Source organism: Gossypium hirsutum, chromosome A07 (assembly GCF_007990345.1).
Source record: "Gossypium hirsutum isolate 1008001.06 chromosome A07, Gossypium_hirsutum_v2.1, whole genome shotgun sequence".
Lineage (NCBI taxonomy): Eukaryota > Viridiplantae > Streptophyta > Magnoliopsida > Malvales > Malvaceae > Gossypium > Gossypium hirsutum.
The window spans coordinates 62,359,867-62,381,362 of NC_053430.1; positions in this window are offsets into that span (position 1 = coordinate 62,359,867).

The window sequence follows — 21,496 nt, forward strand, 5'->3', positions numbered from 1 at the left end:
TATGCGGAAGCTATTGAAGGGGTTAAAATATGAATATTAAGGTTCGGTTTAAAGTAAATGAAAGAATGGAAAGAAGGAACTCAAAAGCAAGCACGAACCAATATTAGAAAATATCGACCCAAATGCTTATAGGCTTTCAAGGAAAAAATGAAAATGATAGAACCTCGACCCACTACTTAACAAAGTAGGAACCTCGGTATATGGGTGAACGAAACAGGGTTGACGCCACTACTAGGTAGATAAATCAACAAAGTCTCGAACAAAGTTTAGAGAAGAAAATTCTCACAAGATTAAATTCAATAAAAATTTTGGCAAAAAGTTTCTTACAATTGAAAGAAAACAAATACTTATAGGCACATAGATGACCATTCAAATTCGGCATCTAGGTGTTCACACAATAATAAAAACGTTCACACTAATGTATTAAAATAGTTCATAAATTCGGCAGATTCATGAACTAGTTGAATGGACACTTTCTTCCCCCTAAGTGTGTGCATGAATGCTTAATCATAAAGAAAGGCTTCAAGTGACTTGTATGTGCACCAAAGGTTGCATTCATCTCCTTGGGACGTTCATGCACTTGTATGGAACATGTATCCTCATAATTAAACTCTTTAATAGCATGTAGGTTCATAAATGGCAGCATGAACCTAGTAAATTCGTTCTCCCCTTTGTGCATACACTTAATTCAATCAATGTGTTGAATTATTGAGTTAATTCCTTCCTTTGGACGTTCTTGAACCCATCCATGCATGTGTAGTAGCTTATAGGTAAATTCAAAGTGTGAACAGCTACTTCTTGGCTGAATAAGTGCCTTGGAAAGTTAAGAGACAGCCACCATACATGCACTTAAGCCATTCATGCATTCTATCATCCCATGCATTTGATCCATTCATGGACTAGCCTTTAATGTCCATACATGCATTCGACACATGCATGAATTTGTAGAAACCTTGCATCTAGCCATACATGCACCAGCATTTAATACTTCTTCATTCATGAGTGTGGAATGCCCAAAAGAGATGTTTCTTCATCCATACATTGTTCCATCCAAAGGGATGTACCTACATGAAATAAACAAGTCATTAAGATATCTCATGGACACTCATAAATTCGGCATGATGTGAACACATTAACGTCATGCATTAATTCAGCTATGTGAACATAATCAATTTATGTAATGACTATGGCATATTAATAACAAATATTAATATAAGACAAGTTTAATGCTTAAATAAATATGTGCAAATTTTTATTTAATGCATTAAAGACAAAACTGAGTTTAAACTAAAATGAGCTAAGCTTTAGCTCGTGAGCTAAAGTTGAGCTGAGGCTAAACTCCTAAGCTGAAGTTGAGCTAAGGTTTAGCTCGTGAGTTGAAAGTGAGCTAGGAGTGAGCTCGATTTAGCTCAGGTAAGATGGATTGAGCTCGAATAAGCTAGATTTGAGCTGGACGAAGCTCGTGGAGCTGGAAACGAGCTTGGATCAGCTTGCCAACATGTCATTGATCGGCTTGACAGACTTGCTCGATAAAGTTCGCGGGGCGTGCTCGTATCATTCCCCCCCTCTTTTAGGCGACTTGTCCTCAAGTCGAGCTGTTTATCCATGGGAGAACTTTGACTCGTCCATGGTTTTCCTCGATCAAATGGGATGGAAGATGTCACACAAACCTGAAAAATTCTTACCATAGCCAGTAAAAAGAAACTCAAAGGAGTCAAATTCAAATGTGTTCGATAGTTCATAAAATATTCATTCAATCGAACATATGCCAAAAATCTCAATTGGACAAAGCAAGCATACATAAATTTATCAAAGAGTTTCGTTAGACCATCGTTACAAACATGAAAACTAAGTTGGATCAAGGGATAATTGGTTGAAAATGATGGTAGGCACTTAAACACATTATTCCTCATCCAAAACATTTTAATTTCTTTAATCGAATATAGTAACTCATTTGGTCCCTTGTCTTGCTCATGCGAGGTATGCCATGGCCAAAGGTATGCTAACTCTTCCTTTCGTTTTGAACAACATGAAGGGAGTCTCCAAATTCCAACATAATAATCACATCATCACAATGCCAAAAGGAAAAATCCATCACATCAAAGTATAAATAATTTCCAAACAACCAATCAATGGAATTTTCAACTTCAATCGAATTGAGCAAAGATATTTGAAAATTTTCAGATGACTTACCTTGACGAATATGAAGAGAAGACAATTGAGGATTGGGTTTACCTTTCTTGGTCAAAATGAATCTTCTCTCTTTGGATAGATAATGTAAGACAAACCTATTACTCCGATAAATTTGAATAGGTGGTGACGCGCCATGACATGTCTTGCTCCTCGATGGGTGGAATTCACAAAAATAAGACTGGTTAGTATTATCGAAAACTATGGACTTAAATGGAAAAGGAAAGTTACCATGGAAATTTGATTCAATTCCAAAAACATAGGTTGGCCTTACCTTCTCGAAATGAAACAAAAATTTCAGATGTGGCCAAACAAGGTGATTAATAAATGAATCAAAATTGAAACCCAAATCATTGAATTTCACCTTCTTATCAAAAGTTTGAACATCAAGCAAACATATTTTGATTGCAAATGATGCAAAGTGCTTAATGTTTCCATAAAATGAATTCATGTAGCAAATACCAGGCTTGAACACACGAACTTGTTTTGGAATTCCAACAAGAAACATATTAGAAAAAGATAAAATCAACTCACCACACGAATTATATTTCACTAGTTTAAACACACATGTTGATTTGACAAAACCGAGCATACCAAAATGCAAAGGTTCATACTTCAAGAGTATTAATCGGGAATGCAAATCACTACATGGAAATTTCGCACAAAAACTCAAAGATTGTTCATGAAGAACACAATTGCACATATTATGTGAAGATCTTTTAACATGGATGCCAAACAAAGAATTTTTAACGAACATGCAACTTTTCAAACAGGCAGATTTATCATAAATCAATTGAGCAGGCATATTTAAACATAAAGATTTAACACATGATTTTAAAAAGTTTGTGATACGAATCCCGACGTATCATGGTTCGACACAATTCGACAATATCAAGCATGGCCTAAGTTCAAGGGGCCTAAGTTCAAAATGAAGCCTGATCTTAAATTTCAACGAGCTCAATTCAGCCCGATTTTAGCTCAATGAGCTCGTTTGCTCATTTTTCTAGTTTATTTTAATTTAAGCATTTTATTAGTTGCTGGAATAAATTAATTGAGTCTAGTTAAACTTAATTAAATCAGCTAATAATTTGGTTGTGTTATTTTTAATAAATTAAAATCTGGACATTTTTAATTATGTTTAAATGTGTTAGTTAAATTAGTTAATTTGCTTAGCTCATAATTATGTTTAGCTTAATAATTGGGTTTTAATATGTTCCAGCTGAAATTAATATGTCTGAATGAACATGTTTTAATTTGTTCTAGTACAGCCATTTAACTTGTCTTAGTTTAGGACACATTTATTTATTGTCTAGCCGAATGTGGTTTAAATTTGCTGTCAATTTAATATGTTCAAAGCTGATTAATTTTGGTTTAAATGTGCAGCTATTTTCAACATTAAAGGAGCAAGCATGCCGAATTCAATGTGCTTATTGCTACAGCCGAATTAATTAGTGAACAAGGCATGGACAGCACATTAAAGAGCTGCTGGTGCATAGGTGATGTGATCCGGCCCGGATTAATTGAGTCGTTTCACGTAATTGCCCGATCGTCGATGAGAAGTTTGTTCGATTTTGTAGATAGATGGAGTTAGATGATTTTTTATAGCGGAAGTTGAGAAAATGGGTTCAAAAGATGGTTTGGATAGATGTTTGATAGGCTCGGTGAAATAAAGAAATATTGTTTATAATTTAATAGTTAAAATGGAATGGAAAAATAGAACTCAAGCGAAGAACGATTCAATACTATATGAAGTATTGCCCCGAGTCTTATATTGCTTAAGGTGAATTTTGATGAAGGATAGAAGCGGACCTTGACCCGTTACCTATATGGAGGTAAGAACCAAAAGTATAGGAAGATGGTTGAACGCCACACCGATTCGGTGATAAGTTCAATGGAGTTCGGATTGACACCACTAGCAAGCTAGATAAGTCGCTTCGAGACTCGAACGAAAGAAGAGAGGAGGTAACCTCACAAGAACAAAAGTTCTATTAAGTTTAATTGATCAAATTCTGTAACCTTTTACAATAAACAAGTAAGCTATTTATAAGCCTAAAATGCCTATTGATATTCGGCATCTATGTTGTTCACACTAACTTAAATTCTGTTCACACAGGTATTTAACATGTTCACACAAATAGTATTAAAATCCAGTTCATGCTTGAAGATGGTACATGAATTGGTCGAACCATCATGATGCTTCACTTGATGCATTCATGCATCCTTAGCCTTGAAGAATCTCCATAATTCCATGACTGTGCAGCTCTTTAATGATCCTACATCTCCCTTGGCTGAATGAGGCATTAATGTGCCTAAAATACTTGAATGGTCATCTTGAAAATGCATGAATCATGCATGAAACGTCCCATGTATTTTCCCCCATAAAAATGATCCATGAATCTTCAAATACATGAACTTTCAGCAACTCCCTCTTGCATGAACGTCCCAAATGCATGTGCTCCTTTAAATGCCATCCATTGAACCTCAATTGTGCATGCACACTCCCATACATTGCACCAATCCGTTCATGAACCTGCAGCAAATTAAATCAGCAAGTTAAATGCATTTCAAACACATTAAATTAGCAGCATATGAACTCAATAATTTGCACATTAAATTTGGCCATACATATTAACAATTTTAGACATATTTAAAACATCATAATTAATTAAGTATTTAATTTAGATATAATTAAAACACTTAATTAATTATTTGTCCAGATTTTAACAAATTAACTAACTTAAGATAAACAACTAATTTAACTAATGACAAATTAAATGGTTTATTTCAGCAAAATAAATGCAAGCTAAAGAAAGCTAAAAATAAGCTCATTGCGTTAAGATTGAGCTGAATTGAGCTTGAGTGAGTTGACTTGAGCTCGAGTGAGCTGGAAACGAGCTAAACGGAGCTTAACGAAATGAAATTGAACTAATTCAGCTTGCATGGATTTGCAAACAATGCTTAGGGAGCTGATCCAAAAGCGTGCCCGGGGCATGGTCGTATCAATAGGGGCATGAAACGTGATTAATGCATTAAAAAGCTGCTGGTGCATGAATAGCCTAGGAGCATGAAACGTGATTAATGCTTGAAGGCTGCTGGTTGGTGTTCCCAAATGGCCAGTCAGTCAAAAGATGGCTGAATATTCAATGTTCCAAGCTGAATTAAAAGGCCAGCTGCTGTTTAAGTTTCTCTAGGTGCTTTTTCGGGAATAACAAGGGCCATGGCTGATTATAATGAATCTCACTCAGCTGCTCACATTCAGCTTCTATATCTATTGTCCATTGGCGTCCTCAAGGAGCATTTAAGCTACCCAAGCCTATCCAGCTGGTCAAAGAAATATATTTAATATCATGCACTCTCTTTGGCCGAATATAACAAGATTTTTCAGCTCATTTAATTCTCCAGCTGATGAGGAAACTTCTAAGAAAATTCTCAACTCTTCTAGTTGAATTACAAAGTGACCATTCGGCTTTCTAGGTGGCTGATTAGCTCACCTTTATTTTAAATGAAACCAGCTGCATGAAGACACCTTGGAAGCTGTCCAAATACGTTCTTAAGGCTGGAGGAAGTGATACGAGCACGCCCCGCAAACTTCATCGAACAAGTCTGTCAAGCCGAGCATTGACATGTTGGCAAGTTGATCCCAGCTCTTTTCCAGCTCCACGAGCTCCGTCCAGCTCAAATCCAGCTTATTCGAGCTCAATCCAACTTGCCTGAGCTAAACCGAGCTCACTCCTAGCTCATATTCAGCTCACGAGCTAAACCTTAGCTCAACTTCAGCTTAGGAGTTTAGCCTTAGCTCAACTTTAGCTCACGAGCTAAAGCTTAGCTCATTTTAGTTTAAACTCGGTTTTGTCTTTAATACATTAAATAAAAATTTGCACATATTCATTTAAGCATTAAACTTGTCTTATATTAATATTTGTTATTAATATGTCATTGTCATTATATAAATTGATTATGTTCACATAGCCGAATTAATGCATAACATTAATGTGTTCACATCATGCCGAATTTATGAGTGTTCATGAGATGTCTTAATGACTTGTTTATTTCATGTAGGTACATTCCTTTGGACGGTACAATGTATGGATGAAGAAACATCTCTTTTGGGCATTCCACACTGATGAATGAAGAAGTATTAAATGCTGGTGCATGTACGGCTAGATGCAATGTTTCTACAAATTCATGCATGTGTCGAATGCATGTATGGACATTAAAGGCTAGTCCATGAATGGATCAAATGCATGGGATGATAGAATGCATGAATGGCTTAAGTGCATGTATGGTGGTTGTCTCCTAACTTTCCAAGGCACTTATTCGGCCAAGAAGTAGCTGCTAACTAATTCTATGTTGACCATAGAGCTCCTTGAACATGTTCACACTTTGAATTGACCTATAGGCTACTACACATGCATGGATGGGTTCAAGAACGTCCAAGGGAAGGAATTAACTCAATAATTCAACACATTGATTGAATTAAGTGCATGCACAAAGGGGAGAACGAATTTACTAGGTTCATGCTGCCATTTATGAACTTACATGCCATTAAAGTGTTTAATTATGAAGATACATGTTCCATACAAGTGCATGAACGTCCCAAGGAGATGAATGCAACCTTTTGGTGCACATACAAGTCACTTGAAGCCTTTCTTTATGACTAAGCATTCATGCACAAACCAAGGGGGAAGAAAGTGTCCATTCAGCTAGTGCATGAATCTGCCGAATTTATGAACTATTTTAATACATTAGTGTGAACGTTTTTATTATTGTGTGAACACCTAGATGCCGAATTTGAATGGTCATCTATGTGCCTATAAATATTTGTTTTCTTTCATTTGTAAAGGACTTTTGCCAAAATTGTTAATGAACATTTGTTCTTGTGAGGTTGCTTCCTCTCATATCTCGTACAAGTTTCGAAAGACTTATCTGGCTTATGCTAGTGGCGTCAATCGTCTTGTTTGAACTTATCACCAATCTTGGTGTGGCGTTCACCTATCCATCTATCCATCTTTTCACCTTAACAATATAGGAACTGGGGTGACACTTCTTAGTGTTGAATCATTCCTGACGTTAAGTTCGTTTTCCATTCCCATCCTTCGAATTATTTTCTTGTTATTCCAAACCGAGCCATTTAACCACCATCCATCTTTGCTACTAAATCGAACCTATACTAAATCCACCCTACTTTGAAACCTTTCGCTTACCCGTATCTTTTCATTCACTTCCAGTTCTAAAACCTGAAGCACGAACGACTCTCTCAAACGACGATCGGGCAACTAAGTAAATTCGACTCATCATCCCGAGCTGGATCACATCATTTGGTGTCAGAGCTTGTAAATCGAGAGGAGCCGACGTTCGTAACAAGATCGAAATAGGTTCGTAGTTAAAAAAATTCGAATTAAAAAAAAATTCAAGTTGTAATTTTCGTTCTCTCTCTTGTAATAGTGATATTGTGAAGTATTAAAAAAAAGAGACAAAAAAATATACGAAATTAAAAAAAAAAGGAAAGTGTGTGATCAAGATCTATTCTTTTGTTTACATTTTTGTTTCGACCTTCAATCTTTCTTTCCAGCAAATTTTACCCCCCAAAACGCCACACTACACCAAAGAAAAATTTTCTTTTAGCCTACCCATAACCTACACATCTTATCCCTTGTAACCGTTTTTGAAGCCGACCCCAAGGCACCTGGATGAGTCAAAAGAAACAAAATATGAGGTTACGAGAGTAAGCTTGAGTGGTAAAAGGCTAGAGTATGTGAGAACATTCGAGAGTTGAAAAGCCAAAAATGAGCGAAAACACGAGTGTGAGCGCATCATTCTTTCTTTCCGAGCGAAATTGTGAGGTTTGTGGTGAGGTACTTAATTTTTTTTATTTTGTTTTGTGATCTAACATTTTCTTTTTAGCAACAAAAATCATGTCACGCGAAGAGTTCACCAAATCGGAATACCAATACTTGGTTCAAGAAATGCGAAGAATGGCGACTAAACGAGACCAAAGTGATCGAGCTTCTTCAAGTCGTAAAACAGAACCAAGAACCCCACGGAGATATACCCCCGACTACTACCTGAAAAAAAGTTCCAATCGTGATTCCTTTTCGTCATCTACTTCGAGACAAAGAGATTCATACTATGACTCATATTCATCAGTGAATTCGAGAAGTGACTTTGATCGAAAGTCTTTTTCATCAAGAAATTCAAGAAGACGAGAAGCTGATTACGATTTCATTCCAAGATGGGTTCGAAGAGAAAGACATACTCCTACTAGATCTTCAAAGAAATCTTACTCGGAGTATTCTGCACGAAGTTTTGATTGTGAATCATATGCAAATAGTTCTTCATCTTTTGAACAAGATTTGTATTCTCATCGTTCTTTTGTACATTCTTGTAAAGAGAAAATAAAGAAAAGAAAAGAAAAAGCAAAAGAAGAAAAAGAAAATGAAATAAAAAGAAAAGAGAGGCAAGAGGCAAGTAGGAGAGAAAAAGAGCTAATCTTGAGAGCACTTGAAAAAGCCTTTGAAAAAGCCTTTGAAAAGCAAAAAAGAAAATGAAAAAGAAAATGAGATTGAAAAAGAGAACGAAAAGAAATTTGAGAGTGAAAAAGAAGATGAAAAAGAAATTGAAACAAAAGAAACGAGTGATTCAGAAGAAAAAGAATCGAGTGAGAAAACAAGTGAGCAAGTGAGGATTATTTCTACTAACCCACCTGTTCGATCTTCTTGTGAATTAACTTTTCTGGTTCCTAGAAATTTGTGCGACCAATTCCATCTACATTACCTTCCAAACGAGAGGTGTTTTAGGTTGTTCGAAAAAGGTAAGTTCGCGAATGACAACCACCCACTTGCGATCGAAGGTAAGGAAGGTAAGGATTCTTTGTTTATCGAATCAAAGTCACTTGATTTGGCTAATTTTTGTTCACTTACTGTTGTTAACGATTTTGTTTTAAAAGGTGCCATATACAGTTTTTTTATGACGATTACTACATTGGCAAATTTGTTGACAACATTGGATTAGTTTTCTCTAAGCAAATTTTGAATGTGTTTGATCAAAGTCTGTCACTTAAAAATTCTGATGTGTTTGACCATGCGAACTTTTTGAATTCATGTGTTAAATCTTTATGTTTAAATATGCCTGCTCAATTGATTTGTGATAAATCTGCCTGTTTGAAAAGTTGCATGTTCTCTAAAAAATCTTTGTTTGGCATCTATGTTAAAAGATCGTCACATGATATGTGCAATTGTGTTCTTCATGAAAAATCTTTAAGTTTTTGTGCAAAATTTCCATGTAGTGATTTACATTCCCGATTGATACTCTTGAAGCATGAACCTTTGCATATTGGTATGCTCGATTTTGTCAATTCAACATGTGTGTTTAAACTAGTGAAATATAATTCGTGTGGTGAGTTGATTATATATTCTTCTAATATGTTGCTTGTTGGAATTCCTAATCAAGCTCATGTGTTCAAGCCTGGTATTTGCTACATGAATTCATTTTATGGAAACATTAAGCACTTGGCATCATTTGCATTCAAATTATGTTTGCTTGATGTTCGAACTTTTGATAAGAAGGTGGTACGGAATGCGCGCGGACCAAGATCGAGTTGCCAAGTCACGAGAAACTCCTACGAAAGATCCTAGACGAATAGATCTGAAATCAAAAACAAAGATTAAGATTAAACCGAATCAGATTTGAATTTAAAATTCCCAAATTCAATTAAAAGAGCAGCAAGAAGAAAAGAAATAGAATCGATGAATCAAACGAAATTGAGAAGAAAGAAAAGATGCGAATCTGCCAAGGAATTGATTCGGCCAAGAATGCCCAATTTCCAGCAATCAATTGATTCCCAAATTGAAAGAAATCCAATCGGCCAAACCCTAGGAATTGGGGATTTTTGGGTTCGAATGGGTGCTGCCAATAGGAGAACAACTTAAACGATGAGATCTTGAGTTTAATCAATGCTGGAAAACAAACAAGAACAGCAAAATATTAGATGAGAAATCGGCACAAGTATAAGCAAAGAAAAGCAAAGAAAGAAATCGAAAACAGCAAGAATTAAAGGATAAGTCCTAAAGATCCTTGAAATCCCGAAAGATTTCACAAATCTCTTCAAACGGCTCTAATCTCCCCTCCAAAGAATATCGATGGCAAGAAGAAGGTTGAAGATGGCTCCCACAATCAAAAGATTGTTAAAACAACTTCTAAAGAAAACTCAAGAGAGAATTCTTGGAGAAAACCCCAAAGAAAATTCTGCACTCAACAAATCTGAAATTTGATAGAAAAAATAATAATAAGATGTTTTTACAAAGGGTGGCTGGCCAATGCTCATATAGGCCTCCAACAAATCCTAATCTCACAAGTAACTAATAAAAAATTAAACCTAAATAATAAAATAACAAGGTAAATTCGGCCATGCACTTATATGGGCTGTTTTGGGCCGAATTTTACATGTAATGCTCCTAAAGATTAAAAAATTAAATTAAACAAGTAAGATGTTTACAAATTGGGCCCTTTGACATTTTGGCCTGATTTTTAACTAAGTATGAAGAAATTTCTTGATTGGGCTGGATTTTGGTTATTGGGCCTCGCCTTCAAGAATTTGGGCTTGTGATCCATCTCCTACCGAAATTGGGTCGTTGACGCTCGTAATGGAGATCCAACGTGCTTTGGCTGCAAGATTCGGTTTCTTGGACCAAGATTTCCAAGATTTGAAATCTTGATTTTCTTGATTCTTGAAATCGCTCCGAACAGCAAAATTGGGCCAAGATTCGATTTCTTGATTTTCTTGATTTGAGCCCATCACCTTCTTAAGCTTGGGTTGGGCCTTTGTGACTCGTATCAGAAGGTGAAATTCAATGATTTGGGTTTCAATTTTGATTCGTTTACTAATCACCTTGTTTGGCCACATCTGAAATTTTCGTTCCATTTTGAGAAGGTAAGATCGACTTATGCTTTGGGACTTGAATCAAATTTCAACGATGATTTATTTTTTTCTTTTCAGTCCATACCTCCTATTGAAACTAACCTTTTACATTTTTGTGAATGTAACCCTTTAAAACGCACGAGCTGTCATGGTGCTTCGTCACCAACCCAAGTTGATCGAGGTAAAAGGTTTGTTTTACATTATCTGCCCGAAGAGAGAAGATTTATCTTGTTTGAAAAAGGTAAAACCGATCCTAAATTTTCTTCTCTTCAAGATCGACAAGGTAAAGTTTATGAAAATTTTCAAATACCTTTACTCTACTCGAATGTTGTTGAAAATCTTTTTGATGGTTTGATGTTTGGAAATTGTTTGTACCTTGTTGTGATTGATTGTTATCTTTGGCCTAGTAGTGATTCGTTTGTGTTGGAAAGTGATTACACAAATCATGTTGTTAATAAGCGAAAGAGTGATTTAGTTTCCAATTGGCCATGGTACACTTTGCGTGTACATTCCCATGAATTGTTATTTCTGAATAAACATATTGAAATGTTTTGGATGAGGAATAATGTGTTTAAGTGCCTGCCATCGTTTACAACCAATTATCCCTTGATCCAACTTAGTCTTCATGTTTGCAACGATGGTCTAACGAAACTCTTTGATAAATTTATGTATGCTTGCTTTGTCCAATTGAGATTTTTGGCATATGTTCGATTGAATGAATTTTTTATGAACTATCGAACACATTTGAATCTGACTCCTTTGAGTTTCCTTTTATTGGCTGTGGTAAGAATTTTTCAGGTTTGTGTGACATCTTCCATCCCATTTGACCGAGGAAAACCATGCATGAGTCAAAGTTCTCCCATGGACAAACGGCTCGACTTGAGGACAAGTCGCCTAAAAGAGGGGGGAATGATACGAGCACGCCCCGCAAACTTCATCGAACAAGTCTGTCAAGCTGAGCATTGACTTGTTGGCAAGCTGATCCCAACTCGTTTCCAGCTCCACGAGCTTCGTCCAGCTCAAATCCAGCTTATTCGAGCTCAATCCAACTTGCCTGAGCTAAACCAAGCTCACTCTTAGCTCATATTCAGCTCACGAGCTAAACCTTAACTCAACTTCAGCTTAGGAGTTTAGCCTCAGCTCAACTTTTAGCTCACGAGCTAAAGCTTAGCTCATTTTAGTTTAAACTCGGTTTTGTCTTTAATACATTAAATAAAAATTTGCACATATTCATTTAAGCATTAAACTTGTCTTATATTAATATTTGTTATTAATATGTCATTGTCATTATATAAATTGATTATGTTCACATAGCCGAATTAATGCATGACATTAATGTGTTCACATCATGCCGAATTTATGAGTGTTCATGAGATGTCTTAATGACTTGTTTATTTCATGTAGGTACATTCCTTTGGACGGTACAATGTATGGATGAAGAAACATCTCTTTTGGGCATTCCACACTGATAATGAAGAAGTATTAAATGCTGGTGCATGTACGGCTAGATGCAATGTTTCTACAAATTCATGCATGTGTCGAATGCATGTATGGACATTAAAGGCTAGTCCATGAATGGATCAAATGCATGGGATGATAGAATGCATGAATGGCTTAAGTGTGATACGAGCTCGTTTCGGATGTAAAGACGAGTCGTAATCTTTCCCGATCGAAATTAGGTAGTGTCGGAATTGAATCAAATTCAAGTCTTGGTGTTTGAAGTTGGATGGCTTTAGGAACAAAGGAGTTTGATGGGTTGTTGTTTGCTGGGTAATTCGATGAAACAAGATCGAACCCTTATTATCAAATAAGGACCCGGGCTTAAGGTTTCAAAGAAAGAAATGGAAATAGGATAAAAACCGAGACCCTCTATTTAGCAAAATAGGAACCTACGGTATGAAGAACGCCACACCAATGGGTGATAAGTTCGAACAAAGTTAGATTGACGCCACTCGTTGAAGATAAGTCAATTTGAGCTTTGGAGAATAAAGAGAGTGAATTTCTCACTAAAATTATATTTCATTCAGAAATTTGGCAAAAAGTCCTTTTACAAGAAATTCAAGAACTATTTATAGCTTAAGTGACTAGTAGCCGAATAGTCAAGTTCAATACTTAAAAACTAAGTAAACATTGAACTAATTTTGAGCTAAGATCCATGAATGGTCTTGAATCAATGTTCGGCTGAATATAGACCAAGGAAGAGCTTCAACGAACTTGGAAAATTGGCAGCAGCTACATTCGGCCAATGGAGTTTAATAAGGTCAATAATGAAGCAACTCTTGCTGAAAAATTACCATCATTAATTAGCAACTTGAACAGTCATTTGGAAGTGTGAATGGACGGTTTTGAATGACCATAAGGTGTGAACATCATGAACCGAATAGCCACAATGTACCCAGCAATGTGAAGGAAATAAATGGCAGCTTTGGAGAATGGAAAATCATCTCTTTTGGCCGAATGGTCACTTAGAGAACTTCAACAATCAGCACACCATCTTTAATATAGTCCATGCATGTATCATTTGGTGCATTGAACCCAACATGCATGCATCTTCACATCCATTGAATCTTCATGCATGAATCTGCCCAATGAATCTTCAAATTCGGCTGTACCTAAAAACACACATGAACTTAATTAATTTCAATCAAATTAAGCTGAACTAAGTAAATACATAATGTGAACATCCTAATTTAACATTGAAACAACTTAAATATTAATAAAGCATGACACAAATTCGGTTGAACAGATTTAAGACATGTAATAATTTAGACAAACTAAATGAAATCAAGACATCTTTAATGTAACTAAATTAAGACATATTAAACACTTATATTAAATAAAAACATATTAATAAGCTGTAATAAGACTTAATTAAATGCTTATTTAAATGGTTTAAAATCCAGCAGCAATTTAATTAGCTAGAACGAATTTCAACTTCAAAGAAGTTGAAAATATTCAGCTCGTCTTTAAGCTCTTTGCTTTCATTTTCCTCAATCCGTTCCACCAATGCTAAAATAGCAACTTTAAATCGTTTAGCTCTAGCTCGCGTTATTGGACCAATGGGCAGCTTAATAGCTTCTTGTTCGTTCTCCATTTGGTTCGTAGGCAAGCTCACATCAAAGTGCATGTATGGTGGCTGTCTCCTAACTTTCCAAGGCACTTATTCGGCCAAGAAGTAGCTGCTAACTAATTCTATGTTGACCATAGAGCTCCTTGAACATGTTCACACTTTGAATTGACCTATAGGCTACTACACATGCATGGATGGGTTCAAGAACGTCCAAGGGAAGGAATTAACTCAATAATTCAACACATTGATTGAATTAAGTGCATGCACAAAGGGGAGAACGAATTTACTAGGTTCATGCTGCCATTTATGAACTTACATGCCATTAAAGTGTTTAATTATGAAGATACATGTTCCATACAAGTGCATGAACGTCCCAAGGAGATGAATGCAACCTTTTGGTGCACATACAAGTCACTTGAAGCCTTTCTTTATGACTAAGCATTCATGCACAAACCAAGGGGGAAGAAAGTGTCCATTCAGCTAGTGCATGAATCTGCCGAATTTATGAACTATTTTAATACATTAGTGTGAACGTTTTTATTATTGTGTGAACACCTAGATGCCGAATTTGAATGGTCATCTATGTGCCTATAAATATTTGTTTTCTTTCATTTGTAAAGGACTTTTGCCAAAATTGTTAATGAACATTTGTTCTTGATACGAGCTCGTTTCGGATGTAAAGACGAGCCGTAATCTTTCCCGATCGAAATTAGGTAGTGTCGGAATTGTATCAAGTTCAAGTCTTGGTGTTTGAAGTTGGATGGCTTTAGGAACAAAGGTGTTTGATGGGTTGTTGTTTGTTGGGTAATTCGATGAAACAAGATCGAACCCTTATTATCAAATAAGGACCCGGGCTTAAGGTTTCAAAGAAAGAAATGGAAATAGGATAAAAACCGAGACCCTCTATTTAGCAAAATAGGAACCTACGGTATGAAGAACGCCACACCAATGGGTGATAAGTTCGAACAAAGTCAGATTGACGCCACTCGTTGAAGATAAGTCAATTTGAGCTTTGGAGAATAAAGAGAGTGAATTTCTCACTAAAATTATGTTTCATTCAGAAATTTGGCAAAAAGTCCTTTTACAAGAAATTCAGCAACTATTTATAGCTTGAGTGACTAGTAGCCGAATAGACAAGTTCAAGACTTAATATCTAAGCAAACATTGAAATAAATTCAGCTTAAATCCATGTATATTGGCCAATGTAGATTCGGCTGAATGGTGACCAAAAATTAAAGCTTCCAAATTGATCAAATGAATTTCGGAGATTCATGTAGCAGCCAAGTTCACCTAATGAGTTTAATTGACTCATTCATTAGGCAACTCTTGATGAAAAACGACCAGCATTAAAAGAGGACTTGAGCAGCCTTTTTGGGGTGTGAATGGAAGGTTTTGAAGAGTCCCCATGGTGTGAACATGGCTGAACCGAACAGCCATGGTGTGAATAGCCTTTATGCTCCCTTGAGAAGAGAATCGGCCAAGCTTGGAGGGATGAACAACTTGGACACTTTTGGCCGAATAGTTGCCTTGAAAAACACTAAAATTAATCAACTTTAATGCATTAAATCAGCTGCACATGCACCTTCACATTCATTGAATCTACATGCATGAATCTGCCCAATGTATCTTCAAATTCGGGTGCACCTACATAACACAAATGAACTTAATTAAAAACATAATGTGAACATCCTAATTATCATTGTGACAACTTGAATATTAATAAACATGACACATAAATTCGGCTGGACAGATTTAATGCATGTATAAATTTAGACAAGCTAAATAAAATCAAGACATCTTTAATTTAACTAGATCAAGACAAATTAATTAACTCAACTTATTAATGCCGAAAATAATAAGACACATTAAATGACTTAAAGGCACAATTAACACCTAGTTAAATTAGTTAATTAGCTTAAACTAAATTAACTAAAATTTATTCCAGCAAAATAAAAAAAAATGCAAAACTAAAAGAAACTAAAATGAGTTTATTGAGCTAGTTCGAGCTCATTGAGGTTGTAAAGAGCTGGAAATAAGCTAATTGAAGCTCCACAAAATAAAATTGAGCTACGTCCAGCTTGCAAACACGATGAGCCTCGCTTGTAGGCTGAAACAATAGCCGTTCCCGGGGGCGGGTCGTATCAGTTCTTGTGAGGTTGCTTCCTCTCATACTCGTACAAGTTTCGAAAGACTTATCTGGCTTGTGCTAGTGGCGTCAATCGTCTTGTTTGAACTTATCACCAATCTTGGTGTGGCGTTCACCTATCCATCTATCCATCTTTTCACCTTAACAATATAGGAACCGGGGTGACACTTCTTAGTGTTGAATCATTCCTGACGTTAAGTTCGTTTTCCATTCCCATCCTTCGAATTATTTTCTTGTTATTCCAAACCGAGCCATTTAACCATCATCCATCTTTGCTACTAAATCGAACCTGATACGAGTCACAAAAGCCCAAATTCTTGAAGGCGAGGCCCAATAAGCAAATTCCTAGCCCAATCAAGAAATCCATCCATACTTAGTTAAAAATCAGGCCAAATTGTCAAAGTGGCCCAAGTTGTAAAGTTTTATTTTTATTTTTATTTATTTATCTATTTACTTAGTTTAAATTTTTATGTCAATATTCAGTCCAAGAGTCCCAGATAAAATGACCTTTGACCGAATTTCCATATTAAAATAATTAGGAGTTTTTTTATTTTAGTTTTCTAATTAGATTAGGACTAGTTATAAGGCCTATTTAAAGGCATGGCTGTCCACCTTGTTAAACACTTATCATTATTATTAAAATTTCAGATTTGTTGAGAGCAGAATTTTCTTTGAGTTTTCTCCAAGATTTTTCTCTTGAGTTTTCTTTAGAAGTTGTTTTAACAATCTTGTGATTGTGGGAGCCATCTTCAACCTTCTTCTTGCCATTGATATTCTTTGGAGGGGAGATTAGAGCCGTTTGAAGGGAATTGTGAGATCTTTCGGGATTTCAAGGCTTCTTAGGACTTATCTTTTAATTTCTTACTGTCAATTCTTTCTTTATTTCTGCTTGTGCCGAATCTTTATCTAATTTATTTTCTGTTCTTATTGTGTTTTCAGCCTTTTTCTATCTTAAGGAATTAGCCCAAAAATCCCCAATTTCTAGGGTTCTTGCCGATTCATCCATACTCTTTTTGGGAGAAATTAGATTGCCGAAATTTGGGGAAAACTATATGGGTGTTCAATTGGGCAGATTCGCAATCTCTTCTAGGGTTTCAAGATTTCTTACTAACACTTATTTCTATTCTCTATTTGATTCTTTACTGTTTTGGGGATTTTATTTCAGATCTAAAAATTCAAAAATCTAATCTTTTAATTTTCTGTTTCGTTTCAGATCTAATTGTTTAGGGTTTTCATAGGAGTTTCTCGTGACTTGGCAACTCGATCTTGGTCCGCGCGCAACCCCGTATCAGAACCTATTACTAAATTCACCCTACTTTGAAACCTTTCGCTTACCCATATCTTTTCATTCACTTCTAGTTCTGAAACCTGAAGCACGAACGACTCTCTCGAACGACGATCGGGCAACTAAGTGAATTCGACTCATCATCCTGAGCCGGATCACATCAGGAAGCATCCTAGAATTTCCTAAATTTTTCTGAAAATTTCAGCTCATTTAAAGGTTTAATTAAGTGACCATTCAGCTACTTTTTGAGGCCATTCGGTTGACCATGTTTTAGGCTAGAAATAATTGTTAAATTTCATTTGTAAAAGGTTAGAAATTTTTTTTGTTAGACTTTTCACTTTATGAGAAACTTTGTTAAACTTTCATGGAATTTGTGAGATTTCTTTCTCTCATATTTCGTTGAGGACTTCGTTGGCTTATCTAGAAAGCCTAGTGGCGTCAACCCTGTTCTTCACTATCCCGAACTTATCACTATCGAATAGTGTGGCGTTCACCCATATACCGAGGTTCCTACTTTGCTAAGTAGCGGGTCGAGGTTTATCACTTTCATCCTCCACCTTGAAAGCCTATAAGCATTTGGGTCGATATTTTCTAATATTGGTTCGTGCTTACTTTTAAGAAACCTTTTCTTCCATATCCATCATCTATTTACTTCTTTCACTTTCCCTTCCAATTTAGCCGAACCTATGCATATTATTCTTATCCATAAACCATCATAGAACCATTATACATAGCTTCCGTCCTATTTTTCCATCAACTTCATTTCAAAAGTGAATTGAACGATACTTTCTCGTAGACGATCGGGCAACTTAGCATACGACTCGACTCTCCCCGAGGCGGTTCATATCATTTGGTATCAGAGCTACTAAAACGAGAAGATCGTGCGACGAAATTAATCCCGAGTTAGTCCAAGTGTACGCAAGTAAGTAGGATCCGAAAAAAAAGAGTATAGAAAAGAAAAAAAATTCGTATACCGAAGTTTTCTCATTTTGATTGGTTTGTTGTTGTTATTATAAAAGCAAAAATCTACGCAGCCGAAGAAAAAAAATCGTGTACAAAAGTGCTTCTATTGTATTTAGTTTGCTGATATAGTACAAAAAAAAGTTATACAAGTTTGAAAAAAAAACCGAAAAAAAATTCAAAAAAAAATTCGAAAAACAAATTCAAAAAAAATTGAAAAAAAAATGATTTATGCAATTCAATTGTTATTTGATCATCAAGCTTTGATCTGATATAGTTTCCCGATCCATCTTCTGTTCTAAACCCCCTAATCATATGCACGCCACACTTTCTTACCCAATTCCCTGTTCTTTCAGCCAACCTTAAACCTATATGCATTTCCCTTGTTACCCTATTGAAACTGACCCCTAAGCCTACGATAAAGCCTTGGCAAGTCCAACTACGAAGTTGCGAGAGAAAAGATTGAGAGGTAAAAGGCACGAGAGAGTGAGATCATTCGAGTGGAGGTAAAAGCCAAACGAGTGTAAACACGAGTGGGAGTGACACCTTTTTTTTCTTCTTCTTTCCGAGCGAAATTGTAAGGTTTGTGGTGAGGTACTTAATTTTTTTATTTTGTTTTGTGATCTAACGTTTTCTTTTCAGCAACAAAAATAATGTCACGTAAAGAGTTCACCGAATCGGAATACCAATACTGGGTTCAAGAAATGCGAAGAATGGCGACTAAACGAGACCAAAGTGATCGAGTTTCTTCAAGTCGTAAAACGGAACCAAGAACCCCATGGAGATATACCCCCGACGATGTGATCCGGCTCGGTTGATGGAGTTGAGTTCACTTAAGTTGCCCGATCGTCGACGAGAAGTATTGGTTGATGTCGAATGGAGATAACTTTATGGAGTTGTTTTAAGCGGAAGTAATTAAATGGTACGGACGCGCACGCGGACCAAGATCGAGTTGCCAAGTCACGAGAAACTCCTACGAAAGATCCTAGACGAACAGATCTGAAATCAAAAACAAAGATTAAGATTAAACTGAATCAGATTTGAATTTAAAATTCCCAAATTCAATTAAAAGAGCAGCAAGAAGAAAAGAAATAGAATCGATGAATCAAATGAAATTGAGAAGAAAGAAAAGATGCAAATCTGCCAAGGAATTGATTCGGCCAAGAATGCCCAATTTCCAGCAAACAAATTGATTCCCAAATTGAAAGAAATCAAATCGGCCAAACCCTAGGAATTGGGGATTTTTGGGTTCGAATGGGTGTTGCCAATAGGAGAACAACTTAAACGATGAGATCTTGAGTTTAATCAATGCTGGAAAACAAACAAGAACAGCAAAATATTAGATGAGAAATCGGCACAAGTATAAGCAAAGAAAAGTAAAGAAAGAAATTGAAAACAGCAAGAATTAAAGGATAAATCCTAAAGATCCTTGAAATCCCGAAAGATTTCACAAATCTCTTCAAACGGCTCTAATCTCCCCTCCAAAGAATATCGATGGCAAGAAGAAGGTTGAAGATGGCTCCCACAATCAAAAGATTGTTAAAACAACTTCTAAAGAAAACTCAAGAGAGAATTCTTGGAGAAAACCCCAAAGAAAATTCTGCACTCAACAAATCTGAAATTTGATAGAAAAAAATAATAATAAGATCTTTACAAAGGGTGGCTGGCCAATGCTTATATAGGCCTCCAACAAATCCTAATCTAATTAGAAAACTTAAAAAATTTAAACTTAATTAAAAAAAAACAAAGGAAAATTCGGCCATGCATCCTATTGGGCTGTTTTGGGCCGAATTTAACATGTGATATTCCTAAAACTTAAAAATTAACTTAAACAACTAAAATGTTTACAAATTGGGCCCTTTGACATTTTGGCCTGATTTTCAACTAAATATGTATGGATTTCTTGATTGGGCTGGGAATTTGCTTATTGGGCCTCGCCTTTAAGAATTTGGACTTGTGATCCATCTCCTACCGAAATTGGGTTGTTGACGCTCGTAATGGAGATCCAACGCGCTTTGGCTGCAAGATTCGGTTTCTTGGACCAAGATTTCCAAGATTTGAAATCTTGATTTTCTTGATTCTTGAAATCGCTCCGAACAACAAAATTGGGCCAAGATTCGATTTCTTGATTTTCTTGAAAACAAGAAAGTGAATCTTGATTTTCTTGATTTGAGCCCATCACCTTCTTAAGCTTGGGTTGGGCCTTTGTGACTCGTATCATTAAAAGGGTTCAAAAATGGCTTGGTTTGGAGAATGGATAGGTTCGGTTTAACAAAGAAAATAAAGTTTAAGTAGATAGATAAAATGGAATGGAAATTGAACTCAAGCGAAGAACGATTCAATACCATGTAAAGTATTGCCCCGGGACTTATATTGCTTAAGGTGGGTTTAATGGAAGTCGAAGATGGACCTTGACCCGTTACCTATAGAGAGGTAGGAACCAAAGGTATAAAAAGGTGGATGAACGCCACACCAGGATGGTGATAAGTTCAAGGAGTCGGGTTGACGCCACTAGCGAGCTAGATAAGTCAGAACGAGACTCGTACGAAATAAGATAGGAGGAAACCTCACAATCAAGTTTAATAATCAGAATTGTCTAACCTTTTTACAAAGAGAAAAGAACTATTTATAGATTACATTAGATAGCCAAATAGACTAAGTAAATTCAGCTTTAATTGAATTAAACTAATCTAGAAATGTATCTTTAAAGGCTATGTCCAAATTCGGCTGAATGGTACTTCAATGGGCAGCTTCATGGCTAAGGAAATGAACTTGAAGGCTTGGTGAATGTATGGGAGAGCAATGGACATGTCTAGGTTTGGCCAAGGTGTGAATGGACACTCCAATAGATGCCTTTTGGTTGAATAGGTACTTAGGAGATCAATGGACAGCAACCGATACATGTAAGTGAATATTCATGCATTCTTC